Source organism: Salvelinus alpinus, chromosome 31, assembly GCF_045679555.1.
Source record: "Salvelinus alpinus chromosome 31, SLU_Salpinus.1, whole genome shotgun sequence".
In the NCBI taxonomy this organism is placed as follows: domain Eukaryota; kingdom Metazoa; phylum Chordata; class Actinopteri; order Salmoniformes; family Salmonidae; genus Salvelinus; species Salvelinus alpinus.
Window position 1 is genome coordinate 870,765 of NC_092116.1, and position 15,484 is coordinate 886,248.

A 15,484-nucleotide genomic window follows, 5' to 3' on the forward strand; every position below is an offset into this window, starting at 1 on the left:
TGTAAGACTACAACCATCTGCCTCCTGTGTCTGCATCTGGGTCTTGTCTTGTGTCTTTATATCTTCCTGCCCTTGGTGACACTGTGGCCCAATGTAGGCACGGTGAGACCACCAGAACACATCAAGGTAAGTAGAAAAAGAAAGATGGACCTCTTGGAAGTACTTAGGAAGAAAATAATAATGCGCACCAACGAAAAGTCTAGAGAGGACTCCAGCGAAGATGAACAAGTGGAACCAGAATGAAGCAGAAGACTAAGTGTGGGAAACAAGAATGTAGCCAGGAGCACTCGAGCAGTTGAGTTGGGATGGATCCATAACGGACAAACAGGTTAGGACCAGAAGTGGTGGAGGAATCACGATGGGGTTTAAAAATTGGTAAAAGCCATTCCACTAAAGGGCCAGAAAGCGATTTCTCCTTCAAAGTCTGGGACGTCAAAGAAAAGAGATGCCTCTTGGCAACTGAGGAAATAGATAAATACTATAACACATCTGATGACAGTGAGGAATCAAGGTTGTTTGGAGGCAGAGGAGTATGGGAAAGAGGAGAATTCTGCAGGTGAATAGGACCCTTCTGTAGAAGAGGCATCTGTGGATGAAGAAGAGCATTCCGCAAGTGGAGAGGAAGCTTCTGCAAATGAAGAGGTTAATGTGGGTGGAGAGGAGGCTTCTGCAGGTCCCATATCTTCTGAATCATATGTAGTATCTGATGATGATGGTGCAGATGATGAGGTACAATTTGGCCCTGTAACTGATGGTGATTACACCTCCAAAACCACTGTTAACACAAGTAACAATTGTCCTCCAGACATTCCCAGGTACTCACTAGTGCGGGACCAAGACTCAGTACCTGTGCAATCACTCGTGTCTCCAGAAATTACAGTGAAGAGTCAGAAATGGAAACTATTGTGGCAGACCAGGGGGTTTCGTCAAAAACGTTTACACAGATCAGACAGAGTAGGATTAGCTCGGTTTCAAGGGTGTTTATTTAAATAACAAACAAAAAGAAAAGGTCTCCCCTATGAGACCCTCTCCGGGAGACTGCCTTCTGGGTTCTGGGTCTTGCTGTATCCTGTGGGGAACAAAAACTCGACGGGCCAGAGAGCCCTGGCACATCCAGCAGAGGGAGCCTCCTGATGTAGGACTCCGTCTGTCACCAGGCATCGAAAAGTCTCCCCCTGGTGGCTGACCTGCTGCACACCACACTATGGGAAGGCCTACATCCCAGTGTTAAAGAGAAACAACCTGAAACCGTAGTTCTGAAATTACGAATGGTCAACATACTGAAAGACAAACTTCATGAATTCCAAAATCCAAACCTAGTGAACAGTCTTCTAGCGGTGAGGTTTATTGACGAGAGCGGAGTGGATACATCAGGTATCACCAGAGATGCATTTGCAGCCTTCTGGGAAACTTTTTCCCAAAACTGTTCAGAGGGCTAGATAGATAACATTCCATTGCTGTGTCCTGACTATGGACGTGAGCAGTGGGAAGCTGTTGGCTGCATACTAGTTAAAGGATGCCTTGAATTCAGCTACTTCCCCATTAATCTGTCTATGTCCTTCATGGTAGCTCACATACACGGAGAAGCTCATTTAACCCCAGAGATAATGATGGAGTCCCCCCATAACATCCTTTCATCCCTACATACAATCATACAACCTGAAGAGTAACAATACACCTCTTGAGTTGTTATGGCTTTCAAAACCTTAATGCTCTTTTTCAATTGGTGCATCACTCAATTTGAGAGAGACCTTTTCTGCAGCTGGGTGTGACGAAGATTAACAGCCAGATGTTCTTTCGAGAATGGGCAGCCATTCCATCCCAACTGAGTGAAACATGAAATAAGCCATGGTCTAGGTGGCGCTTAAGCAGCTGATCCAAGAACCCAGGTATGCTGTTGGACATGATGGCCACCACAGCCCGACCCACCATGAAGACCGCTCCTGCAAGTGTAGCTGACATAAAACACATGTATGCAGTGCAAAAGCCCACCAACAAGAACATGGTCGACTTACTCTCTGCCAACGTAAAAGATGCAGCTCAAAATCACTTAATGCAGTTCAGGAAGTTGTTGGTCAAATCACTGGACAGTGAGAGGATGACAAACATTTTGCAATTTGTCACTGGCTCAGATGTGGTGTGTGTCAACAAGTTGAATTCACAGACCTGAAGGGACTTCAAAGATGCCCTGTGGCCCATATCTGTGGGCCACTCCTGCAAGTGCCAAGTACCTATATAAACTACACAGCGCTCCACCGTGAGTTCTGCAACGTCCTTGGTGGACAATGCCTGGCACTAAACATTCTGTAGGCGTAATGACTTGACATTGCTCTCCCACAGGCATAGCAACACGCCCTACATGTGGGCTATTTCCTTTTTGGTGAGACTTTATGCTAACATTTTGATAATTTAACTGACTGGCACTTCCTATTCCTATATGAATGCACATTAACTATATGAATGCACATTAGCTGACTGGCGCTTCCTCTTCCTATATGAATGCACATTAACCAAATGTTAAGTTACAGGACAAACTATTAAAATCCAGGTTTCGAGCACTGTCAATGTTGAAAGATTGTGCGTCTGAATATGCCAGTATAGTTAGGAGGTACTCACTTTTTATAATTAATTTAATAATAACCTCTATGTGCAGTGGACATTCTTTTTATAAATTTATGCAAGGATGTGAACTGGGATCCTCATCTCTCCCAAGTGGACATTCTCTCTTTCTCCCCTGACCCATCTGTCTATCGCCTCCTTTGAATTCCATGCTGTCACAGTTACCAGCCCTTTCAAGCTTAACATCCTTATCATTTATCGCCCTCCAGGTTCCCTTGGAGAGTTCATCAATGAGCTTGACGCCCTGATAAGTTCCTTTCCTGAGGATGGCTCACCTCTCACAGTTCTGGGTGACTTTAACCTCCCCACGTCTACCTTTGACTCATTCCTCTCTGCCTCCTTCTTTCCACTCCTCTCCTCTTTTGACCTCACCCTCTCACCTTCCCCCCCTACTCACAAGGCAGGCAATACGCTTGACCTCATCTTTACTAGATGCTGTTCTTCCACTAATCTCATTGCAACTCCCCTCCAAGTCTCCGACCACTACCTTGTATCCTTTTCCCTCTCGCTCTCATCCAACACTTCCCACACTGCCCCTACTCGGATGGTATCGCGCCGTCCCAACCTTCGCTCTCTCTCCCCCGCTACTCTCTCCTCTTCCATCCTATCATCTCTTCCCTCTGCTCAAACCTTCTCCAACCTATCTCCTGATTCTGCCTCCTCAACCCTCCTCTCCTCCCTTTCTGCATCCTTTGACTCTCTATGTCCCCTATCCTCCAGGCCGGCTCGGTCCTCCCCTCCTGCTCCGTGGCTCGACGACTCATTGCGAGCTCACAGAACAGGGCTCCGGGCAGCCGAGCGGAAATGGAGGAAAACTCGCCTCCCTGCGGACCTGGCATCCTTTCACTCCCTCCTCTCTACATTCTCCTCTTCTGTCTCTGCTGCTAAAGCCAATTTCTACCACTCTAAATTCCAAGCATCTGCCTCTAACCCTAGGAAGCTCTTTGCCACCTTCTCCTCCCTCCTGAATCCTCCTCCCCCTCCTCCCCCCTCCTCCCTCTCTGCTGATGACTTCGTCAACCATTTTGAAAAGAAGGTCGACGACATCCGATCCTCGTTTGCTAAGTCAAACGACACCGCTGGTTCTGCTCACACTGCCCTACCCTGTGCTTTGACCTCTTTCTCCCCTCTCTCTCCAGATGAAATCTCGCGTCTTGTGACGGCCGGCCGCCCAACAACCTGCCCGCTTGACCCTATCCCCTCCTCTCTTCTCCAGACCATTTCCGGAGACCTTCTCCCTTACCTCACCTCGCTCATCAACTCATCCTTGACCGCTGGCTACGTCCCTTCCATCTTCAAGAGAGCGAGAGTTGCACCCCTTCTGAAAAAACCTACACTCGATCCCTCCGATGTCAACAACTACAGACCAGTATCCCTTCTTTCTTTTCTCTCCAAAACTCTTGAACGTGCCGTCCTTGGCCAGCTCTCCTGCTATCTCTCTCAGAATGACCTTCTTGATCCAAATCAGTCAGGTTTCAAGACTAGTCATTCAACTGAGACTGCTCTTCTCTGTGTCACGGAGGCGCTCCGCACTGCTAAAGCTAACTCTCTCTCCTCTGCTCTCATCCTTCTAGACCTATCGGCTGCCTTTGATACTGTGAACCATCAGATCCTCCTCTCCACCCTCTCCGAGCTGGGCATCTCCGGCGCGGCCCACGCTTGGATTGCGTCCTACCTGACAGGTCGCTCCTACCAGGTGGCGTGGCGAGAATCTGTCTCCGCACCACGTGCTCTCACCACTGGTGTCCCCCAGGGCTCTGTTCTAGGCCCTCTCCTATTCTCGCTATACACCAAGTCACTTGGCTCTGTCATATCCTCACATGGTCTCTCCTATCATTGCTATGCAGACGACACACAATTAATCTTCTCCTTTCCCCCCTCTGATAACCAGGTGGTGAATCGCATCTCTGCATGTCTGGCAGACATATCAGTGTGGATGACGGATCACCACCTCAAGCTGAACCTCGGCAAGACGGAGCTGCTCTTCCTCCCGGGGAAGGACTGCCCGTTCTATGATCTCGCCATCACGGTTGACAACTCCATTGTGTCCTCCTCCCAGAGTGCTAAGAACCTTGGCGTGATCCTGGACAACACCCTGTCGTTCTCAACTAACATCAAGGCGGTGACCCGTTCCTGTAGGTTCATGCTCTACAACATTCGCAGAGTACGACCCTGCCTCACGCAGGAAGCGGCGCAGGTCCTAATCCAGGCACTTGTCATCTCCCGTCTGGATTACTGCAACTCGCTGTTGGCTGGGCTCCCTGCCTGTGCCATTAAACCCCTACAACTCATCCAGAACGCCGCAGCCCGTCTGGTGTTCAACTTTCCCAAGTTCTCTCACGTCACCCCGCTCCTCCGCTCTCTCCACTGGCTTCCAGTTGAAGCTCGCATCCGCTACAAGACCATGGTGCTTGCCTACGGAGCTGTGAGGGGAACGGCACCTCCGTACCTTCAGGCTCTGATCAGGCCCTACACCCAAACAAGGGCACTGCGTTCATCCACCTCTGGCCTGCTCGCCTCCCTACCTCTGAGGAAGTACAGTTCCCGCTCAGCCCAGTCAAAACTGTTTGCTGCTCTGGCACCCCAATGGTGGAACAAACTCCCTCACGACGCCAGGTCAGCGGAGTCAATCACCACCTTCCGGAGACACCTGAAACCCCACCTCTTTAAGGAATACCTAGGATAGGATAAAGTAATCCTTCTAACCCCCCCCCTTAAAAGAGTTAGATGCACTATTGTAAAGTGGTTGTTCCACTGGATATCATAAGGTGAATGCACCAATTTGTAAGTCGCTCTGGATAAGAGCGCCTGCTAAATGACTTAAATGTAAATGTAAATGTAAAGACATGTTTGTTCCAACACTTTTATGAAGTTGTGTTTTTGCTAGTGTCTGTTGTCATTGCAGTCTCAAACAGTTAACAGAGGTAACTCCATTGGTGGTGCATTGGATGTTCTTGGCATATGAGGACGGAGAGATTTATATTCTGACACTTTAATAAAGGTGTGTTTTTGCTATTGTCTGTTGTCATTGCAGTTTTAACAAGCAAACCATGTGGCTGTAATTTGATGTAGGCTATTACTCTAATCTCACGTTATTATCAGGTAACAGCTATTTTACACCGCTGTATCTCAGAAATTTGATAAGATGTGATTTGAAAGAGGCTAGTGCACACATAGAATCAATGGCAGTTTAAGTTTATTTGTTAAGCTTTTGGTCTAAAAGACCTCATTAGAACATACAGCGTACGTACAGCACACCGCCACTTTCCCGGGACTCTATAACACCCGCGGCTATTTTCTTTGTGTGTTTGGGATCAGTTTGAATGTGATATCTTACTATATGCTATTAGTTCAGTAAACAGGAATGGGTTATTCCTTTTCGGTAGTTTATTCCATCAGTGCACTGGGCGTGACCTACAGGGTGCCATTATATTCCTGCAGATGGCAGTATTGTCTCAAGACCTGAAGGAGTGACTCCATACTGCTTTCTGAAGGAAGCTAACGAGATTCCAACATAGCAAAGTACTCTATTACATTTAAGTTGGGACCAGCACACCGTCCAGTAGGATAGTGTCACAAGGCTACATAGTCAAAGACTTACATTTGACCACTGCTGGGGGGAATACACAGCCATCCTTGATTGCGAGCTAGAATGAAATGTTGAATGAAATATGTGAGACACAAGAGGTAAACAATGGTTTTCCATCAATAGAATCAATGTAGGGAGGTCACATGATATCAAAAGGGAATCGCTTAGACCACACTTACCGGTAGGACTAGTTATCTTGTGCTCTGGCAGAGAAGTAGCCTATGTGAGCGCTTTTACCGTAGCCTAAACATACAGTTAAAGTATCCATCACCAACAAATGAATGAACTTCCGAGATAATAGGCTGGTTTTTGCTGATATTGAACAACATGCGTAACTTTTTTTTGTAAGATTTTAGTAACAATATTTTTTTAACAATACAAAACGTACGCATATGCAAACAACATACAGATACACACAAACATCCATAACATCACCCATGCCTAGACCCACTTGCTCATACTCCAGCGCTTTTCACTTTTAAAACCTGCACACATTATCCAGACTGTTAGCAGTTGATGTTATTCAGTGGAAGAAAAATAGGTTTCTTCAAAGAGAACAAAACATAGTAGTTATGCTGGGAAGTAGATGGTCGATGTTCATTCTTCCCTGTCCTCAATGATTCTCCACAGAACAAAGCGACAGGATGTAATTTATAACCCAACCCTAGCCTGTGGTTGACCAATTAGAATTCCATACAGTAAAATGTCAGGCTCAATATATAGACCATTCGAACCAATGAGAACTTGAGTGAGTCCAGGACTGAAACCCCTACACAGATTCTAAACAGATGTTGAACTGAAAAACAACTATTTCCATTGATCATTAATTTCCTATTGACCTCTAGTCTTCTGTGTTGTGTTTAAAATATTCTTACAAGACTGTGCCACTACCAGTTGGGGAGAGGAAATCACGTGCAACCACCTCTAGCGATACGAAAAGTACAGTTGAAGTCGGAAGTTTACATACACTTAGGTTGGAGTCATTAAAACTTGTTTTTCAACCACTCCACAAATTTCTTGTTAACAAACCATAGTTTTGGCAAGTCGGTTAGGACATCAACTTTGTGCATGTGTCACGCCCTGGCCTTAGTATTCTTTGTTTTCTTTATGTTTTTTAGTTAGGTCAGGGTGTGACATGGGGAATGTATGTGTTTTTGGAGTGTCTATGTGTAGTGTTTGTGTCAGCACTATTGGTTGATATAGCTTCACGGTCGTCAGTTTGTTATTTTGTTAGTTGTGTCTAGTGTTTGTTTCGTGTGTTTTTTCTCTCTTCAAATAAAAGAAGATGTATTTTGCACACGCCGCGCCTTGGTCCTCTCTCTCACCCATAGACGATCGTGACAGCATGACACAAGTAATTTTTCCAACAATTGTTTACAGACAGATTATTTCCCTTATAATTCACTGTATCACAATTCCAATGAGTCAGAAGTTTACATACACTAAGTTGACTATGCCTTTAAACAGCTTGGAAAATTCCAGAAAATGATGTCATGGCTTTAGAAGCTTCTGTTACGCTAACTGACATCATTTGAGTCAATTGGAGGTGTACCTGTGGATGTATTTCAAGAACTACCTTCAAACTCTTTGCTTGGGAAAATCTAAATAAATCAGCCAAGACCCCCAAAAAATTGTAGAGCTCCACAAGTCTGTTTCATCCTTGGGAGCAATTTCCAAGCACCTGAAGGTACCACGTTCATCTGTACAAACAATAGTGCGCAAGTATAAACACCATGGGACCACGCAGCCATCAAACTGCTCAGGAAGGAGACGCGTTCTGTCTCCTAAAGATGAACGTACTTTGGTGCGAAAAGTACAAATCAATCCCAGAATAACAGCAAAGAACCTTGTGAAGATGCTGGAAGAAACAGGTACAAAAGTATCTATATCCATAGTAAAACAAGTCCTATATCGACATAACCTGAAAGGTCGCTCAGCAAGGAAGAAGCCACTGCTCCAAAACCGCCATAAAAAAAGCCAAACTACATTTTGCAACTGCACATGGGGACAAAGATCATACTTTTTGCAGAAATGTCCTGATGAAACAAAAATAGAACTGTTTGGCCAACATGACTATCGTTATGTTTGAAGGAAAAAGGGGGAGGCTTGCAAGCCGAAGAACACCATCCCAACCGTGAAGCACTGGGGTGGCAGCATCATGTTGTGGGGGTGCTTTGCTGCAGGAGGGACTGGTGCACTTCACAAAATAGATGGCATCATCAGGCAGGACAATTATGTGGATATACTGAAGCAACATCTCAAGACATCAGTCAGGAAGTTAAAGCTTGGTCGCAAATGGGTCTTCCAAATGGATAATGACCCCAAGCATACTTCCAAAGTTGTGGCAAAATTGTGGCTTAAGGACAACAAAGTCAAGGTATTGGAGTGGCCATCACAAAGCCCTGACCTCAATCCTACAGAAAATTTGTGGGCAGAACTGAAAAAGCGTGTGTGAGCAAGGAGGCCTACAAACCTGACTCAGTTACACCAGCTCTGTCAGGAGGAATATTCACCCAACTTATTGTGGGAAGCTTGTGGAAGTTAAACAAGTTAAACAATTTAAAGGCAATGCTACCAAAAACTAATTGAGTGTATGAAAACTTCTGACCCACTGGGAATGTGATGAAAGAAATAAAAGCTGAAATAAATAATTCTCTCTACTATTATTCTGACATTTCACATTCTTAAAATAAAGTGGTGATCCTAACTGACCTATGAAAGGGAATTTTTACTAGGATTAAATGTCAGGAATTGTGAAAAACTGAGTTTAAATGTATTTGGCTAAGGTGTAACTTCTCAAATCAAATCAAATTTATTTATATAGCCTTTCGTACATCAGCTGATATCTCAAAGTGCTGTACAGAAACCCAGCCTAAAACCCCAAACAGCAAGCAATGCAGGTGTAGAAGCATGGTGGCTAGGAAAAACTCCCTAGAAAGGCCAAAACCTAGGAAGAAACCTAGAGAGGAACCAGGCTGAGGGGTGGCCAGTCCTCTTCTGGCTGTGCCGGGTGGAGATTATAACAGAACATGGCCAAGATGTTCAAATGTTCATAAATGACCAGAATGGTCAAATAATAATAATCACAGTAGTTGTCGAGGGTGCAGCAAGTCAGCACCTCAGGAGTAAATGTCAGTTGGCTTTTCATAGCCGATCATTAAGAGTATCTCTACCGCTCCTGCGGTCTCTAGAGAGTTGGAAACAGCAGGTCTGGGACAGGTAGCACGTTATCTAGTCACTTTTACCCCTACCCACATGTACATACTGTATTACTTCAATTACGACAACTATCTTGTACCCCTGCACATTGACTCTGTACTGGTACTCCTTGTATATAGCCACATTATTGTTTTTATTGTGTTACTATTTCCATTTTTATATTTTTTATTTGTCTTACTTGTTATCTCTGCACAGTTGGGAATGGGCTCGTAAGTAAGCATTTCACTGTAAAGTGTCACTGTAAAGTTGTAAACCTGTTGTATTCGCTGCATGTGACCAATAACATTTGATTTGATTTGACCAGCATGCAAAGAGCCTTTTATTACACACCAGCCTTCAAGGCCCCTATTTACATTGACCAGCCTTGCTCGGAGCCTTTAATTATTGTCACGACTTCCGCCGAAGTGTGGCAAGCTGTCCAGATCCTGAGGCAGCAAAGCAGCCTCAAACCATGATGCTCCCTCCACCATACTTTACAGTTGCGATGAGGTTTTGATGTTGGTGTGCTGTGCCTTTTTTCTCCACACATAGTGTTATGTGTTCCTTCCAAACAACTCAACTGTAGTTTAATCTGTCCACAGAACATTTTGCCAGCAGCGCTGTGGAACATCCAGATGCACTTTGCAAACTTCAGAAGTGCAGCAATGTTTTTTTTTGGACAGCAGGGGCTTCTTCCGTGGTGTCCTCCCATGAACACCATTCTTGTTAAGTGTTTTACGTGTCAAAGACTCGGCAACAGAGATGTTAGCATGATCCAGAGATTTCTGGAAGTCTTTAGCTGACACTCTAGGATTCTTCTTTAACCTCATTGAGCCTTCTGCTCTGTGCTCTTGCAGTCATCTTTGCAGGATGGCCACTCCTAGGGAGAGTCGCAACAGTGCTGAATTTTCTCCATTTATAGACAATTTTTCTTTCCGTGGACTGATGCACATCAAGGCTTTTAGAGATACTTTTGTAACCCTTTCCAGCTTTATGCAAGTCAACCATTCTTAACCTTAGGTCTACTGAGATCACTTTTGTTCGAGGCATGGTTCACATCGGGCAATGCTTCTTGTAAATAGCAAATTCAAATTTTGTGTGTGTTTTTTATAGGGCAAGGCAGCTCTAACCAACATCTCCTATCTCGTCTCATTGATTGGACTCCAGGTTAGCTGACTCCTGACTCCAATTAGCTTTTGGAGAAGTCATTAGCCTAGGGTTTCACATACACATTTTTATAACCTACACTGTGAATGTTTAAATGATGTATTCAATATAGACAAGAAAAATACTATTATTTGTTTTTATTAGTTTAAGCACACTATGTTTGTCTATTATTGTAACTTAGATGAAGATCAGATCAAATTTGATGACCAATTTATGCAGAAATCCAGGTAATTCCAAAGGGTTCACATAAGAAGCCTTTTATTATACACTAGCCTGCGAGGCACCTAGTTATCCTTACCAGCCTGTGAGGAGACTTCAATTATACTCAAGCCTGCGAGGCAGCTATTTATCCTTACCAGCCTGTAAGTGCTAGTAAGATGAAAATACACTGAGTATACAAAATAAGAACACATTACATAGACTGACCAGGTGAATTCAGGTTGATGTCACTTTTTAAATCCACTTCAATCAGTGTATATGAAGGGGAGGAGACAGGTTAAAGAAGGATTTATAGACATGGATTGTGTATGTGTGCCATTCAGAGGTTGAATGGGCAAAACAAAAGATTTAAGTGCTTTTGAATGGGGTATGGTAGTAAGTGCAAGGCGCACCGGTTTGTGTCATGAACTGCAATGCTGCTGGGTTTTTCATGCTCAACATTGTATCAAGAATGGTTCAACACCCAAAGGACATCCAGCCAACTTGACACAATTCTGGGAAGCATTGGAGTCAACATGGGCCAGCATCCCTGTGGAATGCTTCCGACACCTTGTAGAGGCCATGTATATTTAAGCAATAAGGCCCTAGGGGGTGTGTTATGTGGCCAATATACGACGGCTAAGGGCTGATCTTAAGCAAGACGCAACACGGAGTGCCTGGACAATACCCTTAGCAGTGGTATATTGGCCATATATCACAAAACCCTGAGGTGCCTTATTGCTATTATAAACTACCAACGTAATTAGAGAAGTAAAAATAACTATTTCGTCATACCTGTAGTATACGGTCTGATATACCACGGCTGTCAGCCAATCAGCATTCAGGGCTCGAACCACCCACTAATGATATATCATCTAGGTAAGATATAGCTCGCTATATTAGCTCATTGCTTCAGAGAAAATAGCTAGCTAAGCAGTTAGTAAAAGTAGTAGCTGTACTTGCTGCATTATGGAGTTAGCTAGATGAAAAACATTAGCTAGCTAAATAGCCAGTCAATATGCAGCTAGCTCACGAGCTAAGTTAGCTCCTTTGAAAATATAACTAAAAAGCAAAGCTGTTTAGCGAATCTAGATGTCAGCCTGTATAATTTGGAAATAGTCTTGCCATTTCAGTGTTTTAGAGAGTTAGCCAGTATAATATGAAAATAGTGATTTATCTTGTGTTATTTTTGACACAATTTGCTTAATTAACTTTTTGATGTGCTAAAGTTAGCTAGCTGTGAGAAATGAGTTAGTCTTTCTCAAGCGTGGCGATGGCACGTTTGTTATTTGAATTTGATTGGCTGATGGGGAAGAATGGGCAGAGTTGCTGAAATATCAGCCTGTGAGGAAGCAGCTCCTCCCAGGCGTCATAGAAGGACCCTAAATCACTTGTGCGCTTGAGACAAACAGGATGGTGCTGTGTTGACCAATAAAAAATGTCCATCTGGCACAAAGATCGGTGACCTAAATATTGACTGGCTTTCACCATGCTGCCCACTCAAGAAAAAGCTTCAAACTGTAACCAATGTCTACAACCTGGTTCAAGTTTTCAGCCAACCTACCAGGGTATTTACAAACAGCACAGGAATGAAATCCACATGTATTGATCACATCTTTACTAATGCTGCAGAAATCTGCTTTAAAGCAGTATCCAAATCTATTGGATGTATGGTAGCCATATCTAGGATAACCAAAGTTCCAAAGGCTGGACCTAATATTAAAGAGGTCTTACAATAGGTTTTGTAGTTATTCCTATGTTGATGATGTAAAGAATATTTGCTGATCTGGTGTGTGTAATGAGTAGCAACCAGACACTGCACGTGACACATTTATGAAATTGCTTACACTATTTACTAATAAGCATGCACCCATTAAGAAAATGACTGTAAAAACTGTTAAATCCCCATGGATTTAAAAATGATATGTTTGAGAGGGATGAGGCAAAAGGAATGGCAAATAGGTCTGGCTGCATAACCAATTGGCAAACCTACTGCAAATTCAGAAATCATGTGACTAAACAGAACAAAAAACTATACTATGAAACAAAGATACATTATAAAAATAATTATAGTAAAAAGCTTTGGAGCACCATAAATGAAATCTGACCAAATTATAAAAGACAAGCATTGTAATTTTGAATTATGTAAAGTGAGTGTGGAAGAGGTGAAAAAAGTATTGTTATCTACAATGACAAGCCACCTGGGTCTGACAACTTGGAGGGAAAATTACTGAGGATGACAGCGAATGATATTACCACTCCAATTTGCCATCTTTTCAATATAAGCGTACAAAAACGTGTGTGCCCTCAGGCCAGGAGGGATTTCAACATGCACAGCACTTACACAAATAACGGATGATTAACTTAGAGAAATTTATAATAAAATAGTTGTGGGAGCTGTTTTGTTAGAATTCAGTGCGGCTTTTGACATTATCGATCATAATATTCTGCTGGGGAAAAAATGGTTTTGTCATGGCCGTCATCTAGGTGGAAATGACCGGACCAAGGTGCAGCATGGTGAGCATACATTTTATTTTATTAGAATGTCGCCAACAAAACAAGAAACAAAGAAACGACCGTGAAGCTTACTAGGGCTATAGTGCCACTAACAAAGTCAACTACCCACAAACACCAAAGGAAAAAAGGCTGCCTAAGTATGATTCCCAATCAGAGACAACGATAGACAGCTGTCCCTGATTGAGAACCATACCCATCCAAAACATAGAAATATAACACATAGAATGCCCACCCTAATCACACCCTGGTCTAACCAAAATAGAGACTAAAACCCTCTCAATGGCCAGGGCGTGACAGGTATGGCTTTACACCCCCTGCTATCTTGTGGATTGAGAGTTTCCTGTCTAACAGAGCACAGGGGGTGTTCTTTAATGGTAGCATCTCCAACATAATCCAGGTAGAATCAGGCTTTCCCCAGGGCAGCTGTTTAGGCACCTTACTTTTTTCAAACTTTACTAATGTCCTGCCACTGGCTCTGTGCAAAGCCTGTATGTCTATGTATGCGGATGACTCAACACTATACACGTCAGCTACTTCAGCGAGTGAAATCACTGCAACACTTAAAGAGCTGCATTCAGTTTCAGAATAGGTAGCAAGAAATATGTTAGTCCTAAATATTTCAAAAACTAAAAACATTGTATTTGGGACAAATCATTCACTAAACCTCAACTAAGTCTTGTAATGAATAATGTAGAAATTGAGCAAGTTGTGGTCAAAACATATTGATGCAACAGTAGATGGGGAGAGGTCTGTCCATAATAAACCGCTACTCTGCCTTCTTAACAACAATATCAACAAGGCAGGTCCTACAGGCCCTAGTTTTTCATACCTGGACTACTGCCCAGTCGTGTGGTCAGGTGCCACAAAGAGGGACTTGAAAAAATTACAACTGGCCCAGAAACGGGCAGCATGGCTGGCCCTTAAAGGTACACATAGAGCATACAATGATGATCATATACATGTCAATCTCTCGTGGCTCAAAGTAGAGGAGAGATTGACTTCATCACTACTTGTTTTTGTAAGAAGTATTGACATGTTGAATGCACCGAACTGACTGTTTAAACAACTAGCACACAGCACAGACACCCATGCATACCCCACAAGACATGCCACCAGAGGTCTCTTCACAGTGCCCAAGTCCAGAACAGACAATGGGAGGCGCACAGTACTACATAGAGCTATGGGTACATGGAACTCTATTCCACATCAAGTAACTTATGCAAGCAATAAAATCAGATTTAAAAAACAGATAAAAATACACCTTATGGAATAGCGAGGACTGTGAAGAGTCACACACACATACAAACACACACAGCATACACACTGTACACACACGTACACCTGGATTGTGTGTTGTAGTAGAGTAATGGCCGGAGGGCACACATTTAACATATTGTGAAATCTGTTGTAAAATGTATTAGAATGTTAAAAAATGTTATTATATTATGTATTACTGGCTTAATTTTTGCTGGACCCCAGAAAGAGTAAATGCTGCCATCTTTATAGATGAAGAAATCCTAAATGTAATCAGCTGTTTATAATAATGTAACTGTAATACGGTTACATTTTTGGGGGGGTCGATTACACTAACAAATTGCTGTAAATTTACAATTTACAAATGGCAGGACTTGGGGTGTCACACTGACTTTGCAACCCTTGAGTGACGGGCAGGTTCTCCACTGCTAGGCAAGGAGAGACATCCACTAGCTTGGCGTTGTGGCACAGTGTGACCGGGTTCAGTGATGCGTTCAGGACTTTCTTTGGGACCCAGCGATCTCCCCACATGGGTGTTAGGTCTTTCCCTAACAGAATGTCCTTAAGGGCTGAGGATGCGGAGGTGGGCCTAACAATGACAGTGCTCCCAGGTGAAACACGAGCACAGTTTGGCAACTTCCCCCATACGAGGTACTCCTTCTGTGAAAGGAGAGTAACAGCTGGCCTAAGCTTTACCGTGCCAATCTTGCTTGTCAACTTGGGGCCTGCCCTGCCTGAGAAACCACTCAGGAGCTTGAGGAACTGCTCACACTCTGGTCAATGTATTTATGCACCAGTACCAGTTAAACGTTGAATGGAATGTTGGACTCAGGCTCTATGTCATGCACAAATCAGTGAAGAGGAAGGGTTGAGACTTAAAGCTGCTGGCGTTCTTCCTTGTTCTCAGCTAGCCCCCAGCAATATGGAACTCGTCAGTTGTGG